At 38.4% G+C, this 15,325-nt stretch overlaps 1 protein-coding gene across 5 annotated transcripts in view; it reads right to left on the bottom strand.

Moving 5' to 3' along the window:
• The window catches only part of MECOM (MDS1 and EVI1 complex locus), a 445,868-nt gene that overhangs the window by 370,546 nt on the left and 59,997 nt on the right, over positions 1–15,325 (bottom strand). The window lies entirely within an intron of this gene.

Below are 15,325 nucleotides of genomic sequence, written 5' to 3'. Positions count from 1 at the left end.
GCCCAGACGACAGAAACCAGAACCAGACACATTTTTACCATTAACCAATATTGCTGTGGTGAACACAAGCGTTAAGGACTCATCAAAAGGTAGGTCAGATGGAAAAAACAGGAAAAAATAAAAGGAAAGAATACTTCAATCATTGAAAAGTTATGGCTCAAACCTCACTATTTTGATTGTTAAAGATGAAAGCAAATGCTTCTCTTCATCTGCGCTGACATCATTTTAACCTAGAAATCAAACAGTTAGTCAAAGAAAATGCAGAAACATTCTTAAGTCTCAGATGTCATGAAGTAAAGTCATAAGTTGGTCCTACTAGGGCACATTTTAAATAACAAATAAAGAAAATGTGTATTTTTAAAACAACTGAACAAATATTTTTGTTTATTCCATGCATGCTGGTGGTAATTTAAACTTCAGAAAATAGTAATTTCAGGCAGTTCTACCTGCTATGATTCACCACAGTGAATGATTCTGCCACTCACAGCAAATCGGGAAGTGGATGTGAATGGCTTATTTTCCTGCTTCAATAAACCATGACTAGTCATTCAACAGATTTTTCTTTGTTTCTTATTAGTTCACCACATAAAACAAATATGAAGAATAAAAGGGAAAAAATGAATGGGCTGATGATCTCAAAACTTATTTAGTCTTTCACATTTGTGTTGGAGCAGTCATAACTCACTTCCTGCCAGTCGTCTGTCATCTATGCTTTTTCCAAATTCAAGTAGACTCCTGTAACATGGCGCTCTACCTTTCCAGCTATTAGCCAAACTCAGTAGGCATCAAAGGCCTAATCAAGGACTTTGAAAAAGTTTCTGGAAGGGTTTCTTCTGACAAATTCTGAACTCTTGTCAAAACAGGAGTGTGTGAAATATAAGAGATTTCATCTGTTGTTGTAGCATAAAGAAAATCAGTCTGACATCTCCCCAGTTTATTAAACTCCTACCATAGAATCCTTCCAGTAGGTATCTCAACACTAGTTACCTCTGGGATGTGACCCAAACTCATGGTTTAGACTAAACAAGGAGGAAGACAGATAGGCTGTCTGTATCTGCACAAAGTCTGGTGTGCAGGAACACTGAGCATCCACAGCTCCAACTGACTTGACATGGAGTTTTGGGGGCTCAGCACTTCTGAAAATCAGGCCCACATCATTCTGATTCAATTTTCAAAGTTATATATTTTCCATAAGACAAGTATCCATAAAGCTCACAGCTGGAGATGGGAATACTGTGGCGGGTACAGTGCCCTTTAACCTGCTTCTAGTCCACATGTGCCTAAGTATGTATCAGAGCTACCTGCATACAACAAAAAAAGCAGAAAACTTGAGAAATGTTTCACGGTCAAAATCATAAGAGCAGCTTCCAAAACTGTGCGTGCCCATTTTTCTGCATGCAAAAAAAAAAAAAAAAAAACCTAACAACAAAACCAACAAAAACTTTGAGCGTGCACATGGAACCTGAGCATACAAGTAACTGCAGGAGCAAAATGGCCCTTATTAATATGATTTGAGGCCCCTTTGCAAATCTGGTTCTAAGTGTCTGGAGTTTCATTCACATTATAAATGTAAGGGACTGTAAAGCGCTCATTGTGTCTGCTGACTAGTGCAGTGTTTTACTGCACCTCATTCGGATGGTAATGGTATATTTACCAGTAAAGGCAAAAACCTAGTCCCAGTGAAGTCAAAGGGAGTTTGACGTTGGTTACCAAAAGGGCTGAAATTTGGCCTTCAAACTGTGCCACAGAATATCCTGAACAGTCAACAGAGAACCATATTCAAACTTCACTGTGGATTGCAGAGGGTTGTACCATCACTTGGATCGACTGGATTCCGAGCTCCATCATTGCAGCATCATTTTGTCATTGATTCTTCTTAAGTATCTTCTTTTGTGGCCTAGTCTTTAATTCTGAAGATACGTATTCATTTTGTACCCTTTTTGTTAATATCTACATCCCATTACTGGCCAAAAATGTAACTTTCTAGTGTGATATTTACAAGCAATACATACACATACAGTCCTCTCCTTGTGAAGGCGAGCTTCACTCTGATTGTTCTTTATGGTGGAGAATGCATTTGTTTGGTTCTTGTAATATTCTTAAATGGCTAAAATGGATGGTTATGTTTTACACCTCTGCATTATGCCCCAGGACCAAACTGTTGACTGCTTAGAGAGAGCCCTGCTTTTGTACCTTGAAACAGGGCAAAATTACAACAGCTAAATCTTTTCCAAATGGAAATGATTATCCTTTTGTTACTACAGAGGGTGCTCCTTGGCAGACAGCCCAGACTCCACAGGTAATGGTCACAATAGGAGGTGCCACAAAACACACTGGCACTTCACTGAAGGGGAAAAAAAGGTCAACGGTGCTATTTGTGATCACATCACAAATGTTGTAGTACAAATGCATCAGCAATTTGTCAGAGTGGCAAGTGACCTTTTCTGTTCAACTATGATTAAAGTAGCAGATTTGTTCATTAAAGTTAATAAACCAAATGGAAGATGGCTGGGTGCAGGGGATTCAAACAGTTATTACCATACTACTCCTTTAACTCATCTTATTAGCATGGGGGACAGGAGAAGGAACTCAGGGCAGGCCAAATCAGTTCTAAATCTGTCTCTCTCAACCTGTTAATCATCTACTTTCTTTCTATAAGTGAGTTTGGAATGTGGAGCAAATCATACTAAAAGATTTCTCCTCATTGCTGAATACTTCAGGAGCTTTAAGGAATTCAGCTTGCAAGCAATGCTTCATTCAAGGCAGTTGATTAGTTCCACTGTGGAGTGCACTAGACAGGACAATAAGTGGACAACAGACACAGCAACTCATAGATTACTCTGCTGAGAGTTGCAGGTGTTTTTAGGATAGAATGAAAGGAAAGGAGGTTGGGTCAATTCTCAGACTGTCTTCCTGTCAAAAGATTAACATGAATAATTCTGAATTATGAAAATCGCTCTCATATATGTAAGTCAGAGAGCTTCTAAAATTTCAAATATGCTTTGCTGTTTTTTTCCCCTCTGCTTCTGACAGGAATGGAGAACACATCACGTTAGTTTGAATCAGTGGCTGCACTAAATTGAACATGATTTCCTTCAAGAGAAGAGACTAGATCCTCATCTGGTATAAATCAGCATAGCATTGAAATCAGTGGATCTATGTCAATTTACATCACCTGAGGATCTGCCCCACAATTTTCCCCTCAAAGACTTAAGAATAGTTTCTAAAAGAAAAAGACAAACAGCTTTGAAAGGGTTAAACTACCATGTCCTTTTAAGAGAAAATTTCCACAAAAAGGTAAGAGCATGCCTTCAATACACTGACAATTTGGATATACACAACAGAAAGGCCCAGGCTGAAAAAAGGAATGTTTGACAGACACCCAGGATCCTTTTGTTATTTCACAGAGATGAAGAAATTACATAAAATATGTGTAATTTTCATGATACAGATAGCCAGTGACATTGTTGGGGCCCTCGTTACCTTAAGTTCTTTCAGAAGTCCCAGCCAATATATATTATGGCAAACTACTTGAGATGTCTTTCTCTACTGCACATAAATTATCTTAACGGTGACAATAAGAAAAAAAATGCAATGATTAAATGAGTATTTTTTTGGTTAGAAATATTTCACAGATGCTTATTTTAAAAATGGAGCTGGCACTAAGTTGGGACATTCAATCCTGAAACTTTCTGTGCTCCAGAACTTAGGCTGTATGTTATGCTACTTAAAGAGGCTTTTCTTAAATAAACAACTTTTGTTACTAAGCTTTTAAAGCTCTATTCTACGCAGCTTTGCAGGTCCGTGCAAGTCAGTGAGGAGGGGACTGAGAACAGAAGGGAGATGCCTTATTTGCAAATGTAGATGTGATTTTTGTCCCTTCCTCCCATTTGTCTAAGGTCCTACTCCTGCCATTGAAGTCAATGGGGAGCTTTCCACCAACTTCATGAGGGAGAGCAGGCCCTCAGTGAATTGACTTCAATGACAGCTAGATGGCCAGCCCTGGAAACTAAAGTCTGCTCTCCACAAACCAGGCATAGCACTGTTCAAGCTTCTCTCCACTTGCCTACCCCCACTGTAGCCTATAGAGGTGATGCTTGCTTATGTTTATATAGAAATGTGTTAAAATGTAAGTAAGCCCAAAAATCTATTTCCTAAAAATAAGCTTGACAATCATCAAGCAAGGCCTGATAAAATGTGAGTGAAGTAAAGACAGCTCATAGGCAAGTTAAAGATAAGTTAGGGCATAACCCTACATCACGTTGTGAACATGCTTTGGTCCTTATAGGTTTTTATGAATGTTTTAGATAAAATGTTAATGTTTTGGAAAATGCTAACAGTATTGGTAGTTATTGGTATGGCATTTACGTAGATGTTAATTAAGACAATGTTTAATTTTAAATAGCCAAAGACAAAGTAGAAAATATTTAACGATAGTAGCAGAAAGATAGATATGGTAAAAGGCAGATTTAATGTTAATTAATTAAGGAGCATTATAATAATTGATTATAATAAGGATGGCACACTAATTTTAGATTAGGCATGCCCATCCACCATCAAGGCCCTGTTAAAGAAAGGATTATCACCATTTTTCTCATTTAGGGACTGATCACCCCTAAATGCATCATTTCATCGTTGAATGTGAGTATAAATGCAGTGTAGGGCTATACTGTAATGCCTGGTTGCTTAACTAATTATTTTATATGAAATAAAGTTTTTAAATTTATCACCATTCACAGTCCTCCACTAAATTAATTATCTGTAACCTTCCTGGAGCCTCAAACCTTAAAGAATTCAATTTGGTTTTATTCCTTATTTTTAAATTACTCATTGGAAACACATAAACAAAAGGTTACAGCATCAACGTCCTCAAGTCTGGTCTGGAGAGATTGCTTCTAAGGGTGAGAGCATAGTTTCAGTATCTCTCCTCTTTCAGGCCTTATTTTCTTTGCTATCTTCCCACAAGGAACCAAGATGAGACCATGACTCCTCCAAACAGGCCCACAGAATGAGCCAATACCTGCATGCCTTACTCATGTAACTAGTCCCATTGCCCTCTGTGGGACTGCTCGGGTGAGTAAGGTGAGTAAAGATTGGCTTATATTTAGTGGTAAGTGGTCACTAAAATTAGCAGGGTAATGGAGAGAGAGCTGAAGTTAGGAGGTCTGGCATAATACAAGGCCAAAAAGAGCCTTTTGCAAGCTGTTGGGGAGAATTTACCCGTGTGCCAGTGCTGAGCATGGCATAGGGACTGAGGTGTCCACTGTGCCTCCCCAGTCCTGGGATAACTCCCAGCACAGTTAGAATAGCTTTCATGCCTGACTGATAGCAGCCCCTATAGGAATAGTCAAGGTATACGAAAGTCCTGGTCCTACTCGCTACACGGGAGTTTAGCATCTGCTGGGGAGACGAAAGTATTCCCTGGGGAGCCTTATGGTCTTATGGGGAGCCTTTAGAGTCCCTTTAGGCCAGTGCAAAGGGGCTCTGGGACAGGGATGAATTCCCCTGTTGTGTTCTCCCCAACAGCTGCGGATTTCACCTCCAAGACTCAACATAGCTGCATTTCACTGGTGGATTAAATGAAACTTGCATATAGCCTGTAAGAGGGAATCTCTGGGGACAAAAGACCCTATACTAGCGCTATAACATAAGCTATTATTACTAGAACATGTGTAAAAATATTAAAGTGCTATTTTAATAGGACTGCTTTATAAAAGTTAATTTTAAGCTGGCCCAGTAGATTATCTAGCTGTCATACAGAGGACCTGAGTTTGAGTACCCAGGTCCTCTTGAATTCCCAGGTCAGCAAACAATCGGAGCACTGCAAAGGTGCCCTGAAGCAACCTCATGTAGCCAATATTCAATGCAGCCTTAAATGGTTCTGAAATAATTTGCATTCATCCCTCCTTGGCTGGGTAAAGAGTCACTGCAATGCTGGACTCTTAATGGGGATGTCAGCAGAAGTGGGGGAACCCAGCAGTTCAGCAGCCCCCTTTATCCTTTCCTCCCCCTCAAAAAAACCCACTTATTGCTATTATTGTAATATTTTATTAATCAAAATATTTCACTTAGCATGTTAAATAAATAATAATAATAATTAAAATTCATGGCAACTTACGCTTTCAAAGTGCTATACAAATTTTAACTAATTAATCTAATAGTTACCAAGCTATTTATTAATGAATTGATACTGGTTCAGGTTAAGAAGACACGAACATTGCACAAATGTATGACTGAGGAACTACCGCATTGATGCACTTCTCAGTTAGTTGAGGATTAAGTTATCCCACACAGGTATAAGAATATTTCACCCAAACCCATTAGACCACAAGATCTCTGGGGCAGAGACTTACTATGTCTTACTAAGCATGTAGACAACACTATGGGACTACTCCTGATTAGAGTGTCTTTGGGAGCTACAGTAATATAAATATTTAGCCTTAGCAGAATTCAATTTTTTATAATTTCAACAAATATTGCTGGTTATTTTCAAGCATTTTTTATTTGTTAAATTTTCACAATCGCGGGAAATTATGTGGGGCTCGGACAATAATCATTAATGACAGTAGAGATTCAGATCCAAAAAGTTAAAACTTTTTAACCATTAACACATAAATTGTCAACATCACATGGCAAAATGTACAAAGTAAACACCCTTAAATCACACTCCAATAAGTTCTCAAGCACAGGTTTCCTTATTTTGCCTATCGGTAAATTCTGAGTATTATAAATGGCAATATTTTTGCTGGCTTGAGTGTGTATGGTGAAATTGACATTTACTGATAAAAACTGAATCCTTTCAAGCCTATAAATATTTAATAATAATAAATAACAATAATACATTTGCAATAGCTGAGAATGCTGGTCAATAGGCAAAATCAAAACTTAACATATTCAAATAGTTCAGGACAATATGGGGGGGGCATTTAAATTAGTCACAAAAGACAAATTGGGACTTGACAATGGGCACGAATCTCCTCAGATTTACACCAGTGTAACTCCACGGACTTCAAAGGAATTACTCTGGATCTATTCACCTACAAAACAGAGGAGAATCTGGCCTAATATTTCTCCTTTACCTCACAGTACATACAGAAAGGCAAGCTGATATTACAGATCAGTGTTGGTTCCTTTCAACCATGTAACAAAAGTAGGAGAAAACTATCCTGACAAAGCATACACTAGCACTGTGGTACAGCACAATGTCAGAGTAACAGTGCCATCTGCACTGACCTTACTCTTTGATGGGCAATCTCTTTACCTTGACCCCTTCACATTTTGAAATCACTATTTTGCAGAGAAATGGAGATCAGGTGTGCAAATGACTGTCAGCTCTTGGATATGGCTCAGCACTCAGGAATGCATGAACGACAACAAAAATTACAAGTGTGCCTGAAGCCCCCTTGTGGAATGATGTTTTAAAACTATTCTGAAGAGAGACATTGTTTTAATTTCACTGTACTAGGGACTTATTTTTTAGTTCTTTAGGGGCCTGACCATGTGGGATACTGAAGGCCTTAAACTCCCAGTGAAGTCAATAGGAACTGAAGGCACTCAGCAGCTTGCAGGATTGCACCCAGATTGACTGATTACCAAGGGAAGAATGTAGTTGTGTACCATATTTAAACATTAGCAAAATGTTGGTGCCTAAGTTCTTGAGATAGGCTAGCATGACCCCTTTGTTGGTTTTCATAATTTTTGTTTTGTTTTATTTTAGAAAAAACTAGAATTCCTTTTGAATGATTCTTTTTTTCCCCTTTGATCTAATTTTCTGCTGGATTCAGCAGTCATTGAATGCACTGTACTGTTCTTGTCTGTGCAAGCACTATTTTCACTCACCCGGTAAAAGAGACTGCCGGGTATGAAGTTGCTTATTATTTCATTTCCACTGAAAGTGTCATTACATTTTTCAAGATGCACTTGAAATGAAGAAGAGCAATCCAGAACCTCGTATTTGGTCCATTTTCATACTCCTGAAGAAGGGATACTGGTTTGTAATGTACCTACCAAAAGCAGTACAATTAACATGTATTTTCCCCTTACATACATTTTATAGAGTACATAAAAAGTGCAAATTTAAAAAAAATACATTATTTTATTAAACTAAGAGGAAAACTTTTTTGACTTTCATGATGTACCTATGGTCATTAATTTCAATGTCATATTATGTTTTTTTGGCTGAACTGACAGTATGTATGTATGTATGGAAGGAAAGAAAACAAATGCATTTTGTATTCAAATTTATACAAGTCCATACATTTTTATGCTGTTTATTTGAAAATTAATTTTGGCTTAGGCCTCAGAGACAGCAAATGTTGTCAAGATTTGAGGGCTACCTGAAAAGCCTTGGGGACAGCATTACCCTTATGCATAAGAAACAGCAAAATAAAATAAAAATAAATGAATTTCCAAATACGTCATAGCTAATCCCTTGAGCTGACCTACAAATGAATTATGGAGGTTTTGCTACAGGACTGAGTAGATCTTGTGATTTCACTGAGAGATTTATCTTATTTTCCAACTTATTTTCATATCTTATTTCCTTTTCTTTTAGAATTAGACTGTAAATAAAAGAGCTAAGACTGAATGAAGCTCCCTTTCACCACACTCATATTGGATTGATAAATTAAAATGGTGAGATGAGTTTTGTATGACCCATCCTCGAGGATTTGGGAAATTTAGCCGATGCAAAACAAGGCATTAATTTGGAGAGGCCTAGCTACTTACAATGCTTAGTATTCTGACAATGATGAATGGCATCATTCCAAGCAAATGGTAATTTCACTTTTTGTGACAGTACTTTAGAGCAAAACCGACTTTCTTCACACAAAGAATTTGCAATCCTATTGAACAGAGGCTGTACCTGAATATCAGAAATCCTTCATTGTTTAAGTATCATCTGATATTCTTGATTGGCTCCAGACTGAAGGTTGCAGTTGAATTAGGGAGAACGGAGGTTAAGTCCTAACCTTGAAAGATTTAGCAGCCATTGAAACACTGCCTTTGGGCACTTATTGGCCTGTTTTTATCAAAAAAACTTTTCAATTCAATGAGGGGAGGGAGAAAACACAAAACTTGTCACATTCATCAAGTGAAGCCACTGGAAAGACATCTACAGAAGAACACCCAAAAAGCATAATCTTTCAGAAGAGCTGATAGAAATGGTAATTGGATGGGATGAGGAATAATACTTCCAAGGCAGGGGTAGCAGAGAATATAGCTAAAAAATCAAGGTCACAAGAAGAGAATGCATCCTTTTTAACTTATTAAAACTTACACTTGGCTTTTATATTATGAAAAATATACCTGGTACCATCCACAATTTATTTCTTCACAAAGAACTTCTAAGTGAAAATAGAATATAGACAGACTGGGAGCAAGTTCTGTTTTAATGTATGTACAGCAAAAAGAAACTTATTGTTAATAGATATAATTAAAAGAAACTAACTGAAGAAGTTCCATTTTATTTAGAAATGTGGATCAGCCTTCAAAAACACAGAGAGCATCTTTAAATAAAGCATGTCCCTACGGTACTCAAAAAGCCTCTTCTAGGATTGGCAAAGAGCACTAACATTGTCTCCTAAACAGGGAACAGAAATGATGAATCATAAAAACTTGATTGCACTTCTTCCTGCATCCTTACTAATGAGCTAATCAGAGGCTGTAAAGCAAGTGACATGTGTAAACGGATGAGTTGTACGTGGATGCTAGATTGTCCCATTTTTAATCTTACACAAACACCTCTGGCCTGAACCTTGAAGGCTTTTGGCACATTTTTGAGGTTTTGTATCATGGGTACTATCCAGCTGGAAAAGAAGGGGAAATACTGAAGAGCTGTGTCGCTCTCCTTGGCTGAATTGCACGGATGCAGGTGTCTCCTTACTGACGGAGACATCAACTAAAGGGAAAAAAATCTGTGAAAGGTCAGTATCTGTAGACACAAAGAACACATTAGACTCCCTAAACAGTTAACAAAAAAAGCACCTACCACCAAAAGGCTTCCCCATAAAAAATGTGTAACTACTGGAATGAAAGAGAAGATGAAGGCATTTGTTAATTTTCCATATTCTAAGGAATTTGGCTGTCAGTGCCCATTAATCCAAGAAATATAGCATTATATTTGTGAAGGACTCCCCAGCATGTAAGGATGAAGAAATCAGTTATGATTTGTGCTGACAACATTTTTTCTCCCCAGCCCATGCAACCATATTTTAGGGTTGTGGTACTTCTAGAGATAGCATTGACCACTCCATTTAAAAGCACTATTCCTCGTCGGTATGGTTTTCCTTTCCCTGAGAGATCTGAAAAACAATCTTTGTCAAATAAATTTCAGGTCATTCCTTTCTCAAAAATAGTATATGCAACACACAGTGGCGACAGATTGATAGAGACATGTTAACATGTTGAAAACTGCAGTGAAGGAATGTGTGTGTGAGAGAGGAACAGAAAACTACAGTAGCAGCCTGAAAATACACAGTTCAGGGTGAAATGGACCGTTTGTCCTTTGAAATCTTGACAAAATGTGGCACATCAATAAAGTAGTCATTGGGATGCCTCATTGTGCCTAGGTGTTTGTGGACATATGGTATGTTTTACCATTAACTGCAAATTTCCTTCCTTTTATTGTTTTCTGTCACAAGCTTAATGTTTTCATTCATTGGATTTGTGGCATGAATGTATTTATTATTATTTGTTTTGCATTTCCCACCATCACCACCTTTGTTTGCGAGTGGGGGCTCTCTGCACCTGGGCAGGGAGCCCTGAGAATCCCGACTAGTTTGTGGGAGCTTTGCCATGGACTTCAATGGAAGCAGGGTTGGGCCTCATACTTGCTGCTCCTTTCGTGCTTGCTTTCGTGTCCTCTTTCATGCTGCCTCTTACGCTCGGAACAGCCTCTAAATCCAAGTCCAACAAGCAACCTCCTTCTCCTTTAAATCCTACCTTAACACCCACTTCCTTTGCCAAGTCTGCCCATGCTGATCAACCAGGCCGCTGACCCTCGCCTTTGCTTTCTTGAGCTTTTTATTTTCCTGCTTGAGTAGTATTGCAAACAGCTTGGGCCAAATTCAGCCCTGATGTAAAGGGAGTAAGTGCAGCCTGCTGCTTACACCATGGTTGAATTTGGCCCCTTGCTTTTATTGGCGACCCTTGGAAGGAAAACAGGACATCCAAAATAAAAAGGCTGCGAAACAGCTGGACGAACCCTGAGGTTCTATCACAGTTTCTACTCAGCCACTGTAAAGGTAAACTCACGTTGGCTCCAGTGTCTCAGTGAGTGCTGAGGAGCAACTTCAAGAATTAGCTCATTGGCTCTAGTAGCATGAACAGCATGGCCTCATCCAGTGCAGGCATGCTGAGTCCTTAAAGAGGTTACACTGACAGTGATGAAAGAGATGGGTATTTATGAGCTTAGCATTTTTAGACAGGTTTTGATGGCAGAACTCAGAGAAACAGAATATGTTTATGATACAGAGAAATAGAACTGATATTTTACACCCACAAAAGAAATACTAGAAAAATCCCCAAACTTTTCCTTACCTATTGAGGGCCAAATCCTAAAGTTTCTTCTCAGCAATTTCTCAAAGCTCCCTTTGACATCAATGTATGCTTTGGCTGAGTAAGAATCTCAGGATTTGATCCTGGGAAATTTAGTAATCAGTGTCGATTTGCTGCATGTGGTCCCAAAATACACCAAAGTATAGGTTAAATCTTGACTATAACATACTGTATATGTAAGAAAAGTAAACATGGCATTATTTGTGATGGTGGTAGTGGGGTATGTGATCTTCAAAACAAAAAATCTGTTTTGTGGGAAACCACTGAATTAATTATTAGAGAGCATAAAAGGGGTATATTCTACAATGATTTCAGCATGCCACTGTGAATTTATTCATCTGCCTAATACCCACCTGTCTAGCTATTCATTCATCTAACCAGATATTAAGGCATCAATAATAACCATTGAATCTGGAGCAAGACTACTAAAATTCCTGAAGACTATCTGCTTATTAATAAATCCCAAACTGTTATTTTCATCTATATACAATATGAGCCCAGCCACACGACATTGTATGTTAACAACCATTATTTAATTAACAGATGAAGAAGCCCTTAAAGCTGCACTGGCAGATTTTGAACTTGATCTTCTATCATTCGATGTCATGCAAGACCAGATAAATGACAAGTATTTCAAGAGTCTGCAAAGGCCCTTTAGAACAGCTGCACAGTCTTCACCCCTTCTTTACAGCAGGTTTCTCACTTAAGAAAAAAACACGCTTCATTACATCGCCTCTTACTTGAGCTGCAAGGGTCTATTCAAGGAAGATAAGCCTCTTAGAAATGAAGTAGCGTTGAATTTAGGTTTTGAGTGACAGCAGGAAGGTTTATCCATTCAACAGACAATACTGCTTTCTCTGCATTAATCTAGGAGGCGGACAATGATCTGTTTTTTAGGCCGCATCTCATCTCTTTCCCACAGCAGAAGGTGATTAGAGTTAGGAAGCAGGGACTGTGAAAGAAAACTGAGCACTATCTCTCCAGCCCTCCTGTTTCCTGAATGGGTAGGAGGGAAGTTCTAGGCCAAGTGCATCAATCACAGATTCACAATCAGGATGTGCTGGTTTATCAGTTGCTGACCAAAAGGCTGGCAGGTGAGGGTACAGACAGCATGACCCTGGCAAAGTAAATCATTGTTATCTTTATAGATAAAGACATGAACATGATGGAGAGAGTTTCATAACTGTGTGTGTCCCCTGTCTATTGTAAGTTTGGAGGGAGGGGGAAATAGCTCCCTGGTATGAGCCTAGAGTACGTAATAAGAGTCAAATAGTACTTTTCACTGCACAGAACTGAATGTTATCTTATCAGGTAAGAATGTCAAGATTTCTAGTTACAGCATCTAGTACTCACAATACTACTACTTTGTACTTACACAGCAGCTTTCACCAGAAGACCTGAAAGCACTTGCAGAAGTGAATAACATTATCCCTAGTTTACAGAGAGAGAAACTGAGGAAGAGAGGTAGACTGGTTCAAAATCATAGAGAGAGACAGCTACCAAATCAAGAATAGAACCCCGGAGTCCTGACCCTCCTTCCCACCTCTTAACTCTTCCCTCTGTGGAATTTGAAAATGGGTTGGGTGAATCCCAACAAAACCATTTCATCTTCTGGTCTCATCGTATCTGTTTTCTGTGTTTAAGAGATGTCCACACATTCAGTAAACGTTCCCAGTAAAAAGTGTCAGCTACCAGCAGACCAGGTAGTGGTGCAGCCTTGACCAGCTCCAAAAAGCTAACTTCAGTTTATTTCCTCTTTCTGAAACCTGCCTCCAGTTAGTTTAAAAGAAAGCATTCACTTATCATGCATATGTCTGAATGGAGAAGTTAATGTGAGAAGCAAACATGGAAATGTAATTCATTATTTACACTAAATGAAAGTCATAGGCATTGCTTGTGTCTACACATGAATCCAAAAAGTTATATTGCTCAGAATTTACCAGCTGACCTGTAAAATAATCAATAGATTGTGTTCCTAAATAACCAAAAAATAACCACTGCATTTTGAAATTTTCTTTTGGCAATTACAATAGCACTTACATCTGCACAGTGCTTTGCAGTATTAATTAATAACACTTCACAACAGTTAGCATCATTATCCCCATTTAGTGCTGGGTAAACTGAGGCACATCTATTAAATTATTTGGCATCAGAGGGAGTTAAAATCACAGTCAGAATTAGAATTCAGAAGTTCCTGGCTCCTATTTCTGTACTTGGATCACACATCTCTTTCTGAAAACATATTCATAAAGAATAGTCTATTGACCAAAGGATGGAATATAGGACACATATTCCATTTTTAAAGCCCATTTGGTTCCTAGTACCACGGTTTCTACATCTCCTTTCAAGCCCTCACTTTTTAGTACACAGTATTTAAGTTTATCCACATCCTCTCCACACAGTAGCAAACAGTGTTGAGGTTAGGTCCAATATGGAAAACACAGCTAGATAAATAGTTAATACAGGATATGCCAATTCAAGATTATCAAAAGCTATCAAGATGGGAGATGGGGGTGGGGGAATCCACACCCAAAATATAATAGAAACAAACACACTTGTAATAAATAAAATTACTTGTATCAGCTAGGAATCAAAATGCAGCTACCATATCTATTCTTTCACTGCAAACTGCTTAAAGACACAAAGGCACTATTTATGTCCAACAGCAGTAAAGTCTTGAAAGAAATGATTAGCAAAAAATGTCCTAAAAGAATTTGTTGACACTTTATATAATGCCCTCTGGACATTATTTTTTAAATGAACAAGTCCTGTACAAGATATAAAACACTGTCTGTCCCATGACGACACAGTTGTACCCTTAACTGCAGTCAGAGGAAAGGGAGAGAGGGGAATCCCAGAAGTTCTGAGTAACTTTTAAGAGACAATATAGCAGCCTTTGTTTCTGTTAGCGACAATCTACAGACCAAAATGAACCATGCTCCAACAATACAGCAAATGTTACACAAATAAAAAGCGTACTGACATTTTCTCTCTCTTCCCCCTTTTGTGTTAAGCCTGTGTAACTGGGTTTTGGTGAATGGCTTTTTGTTATTCTTATCTATGCGCCTCAAAATTCCTCAAAACACATCTGTCACAGCACAGCTTGACAACCAGCTCCTAACAACTCCTATGTAGCAGTTCTCCTATCTCACCCCAACCTCCCAGGTGGGAAAAAGTTAGCACAAACATTTCTTTTGCATCAGATACTGTGTAGTTTGCCTAGTCAGCACCTACCTAGTTAGACATTACTTTTGCCACTTCACAATACCAAGTAGATCCCTTTAAAAAAAAAAAACCCTAATTGCTTCATTTCAAGATGTTATATTTAACCTCAGGAAATGGTACTATAGACATTGCAAACAGCTTTCTGGTTGTTTCAATCACTACCATATTATAAAGTATAGCCAGTTAAGAATCCTATTCATTTTCTTGCCTTGTCATCTTGATCTTATTTGAATGTCTGGGGAGCAGGAGGTGCTTAACTGGCCCTGGATTTCAGAAGTCGGGGCGAGTCTGTGCAATGTGTTAGAGACACTGAAAGTTTTCATTTTGACTCCTTAATGAGACTGACCTTTGACACAGGCTGATGAGTTCCATACCTGTCCTGGTGTGTTTTCTGAAAACATTTGACACTGGTTGCAGGTTTGACGGGGATATGACTAATGAAGTCTTAGTATAAAAATAATGGGCTGCAATTGCAAGTCATTTGTGTGAAACCAAACTCCTTAAAAACTTGTCTCTGCTCACTTTCTGTTTTCTAAATGAGTCA

Source organism: Chelonia mydas, chromosome 9 (genome assembly GCF_015237465.2).
Source record: "Chelonia mydas isolate rCheMyd1 chromosome 9, rCheMyd1.pri.v2, whole genome shotgun sequence".
In the NCBI taxonomy this organism is placed as follows: domain Eukaryota; kingdom Metazoa; phylum Chordata; order Testudines; family Cheloniidae; genus Chelonia; species Chelonia mydas.
This window is presented reverse-complemented; position numbering and strand designations above follow the sequence as displayed.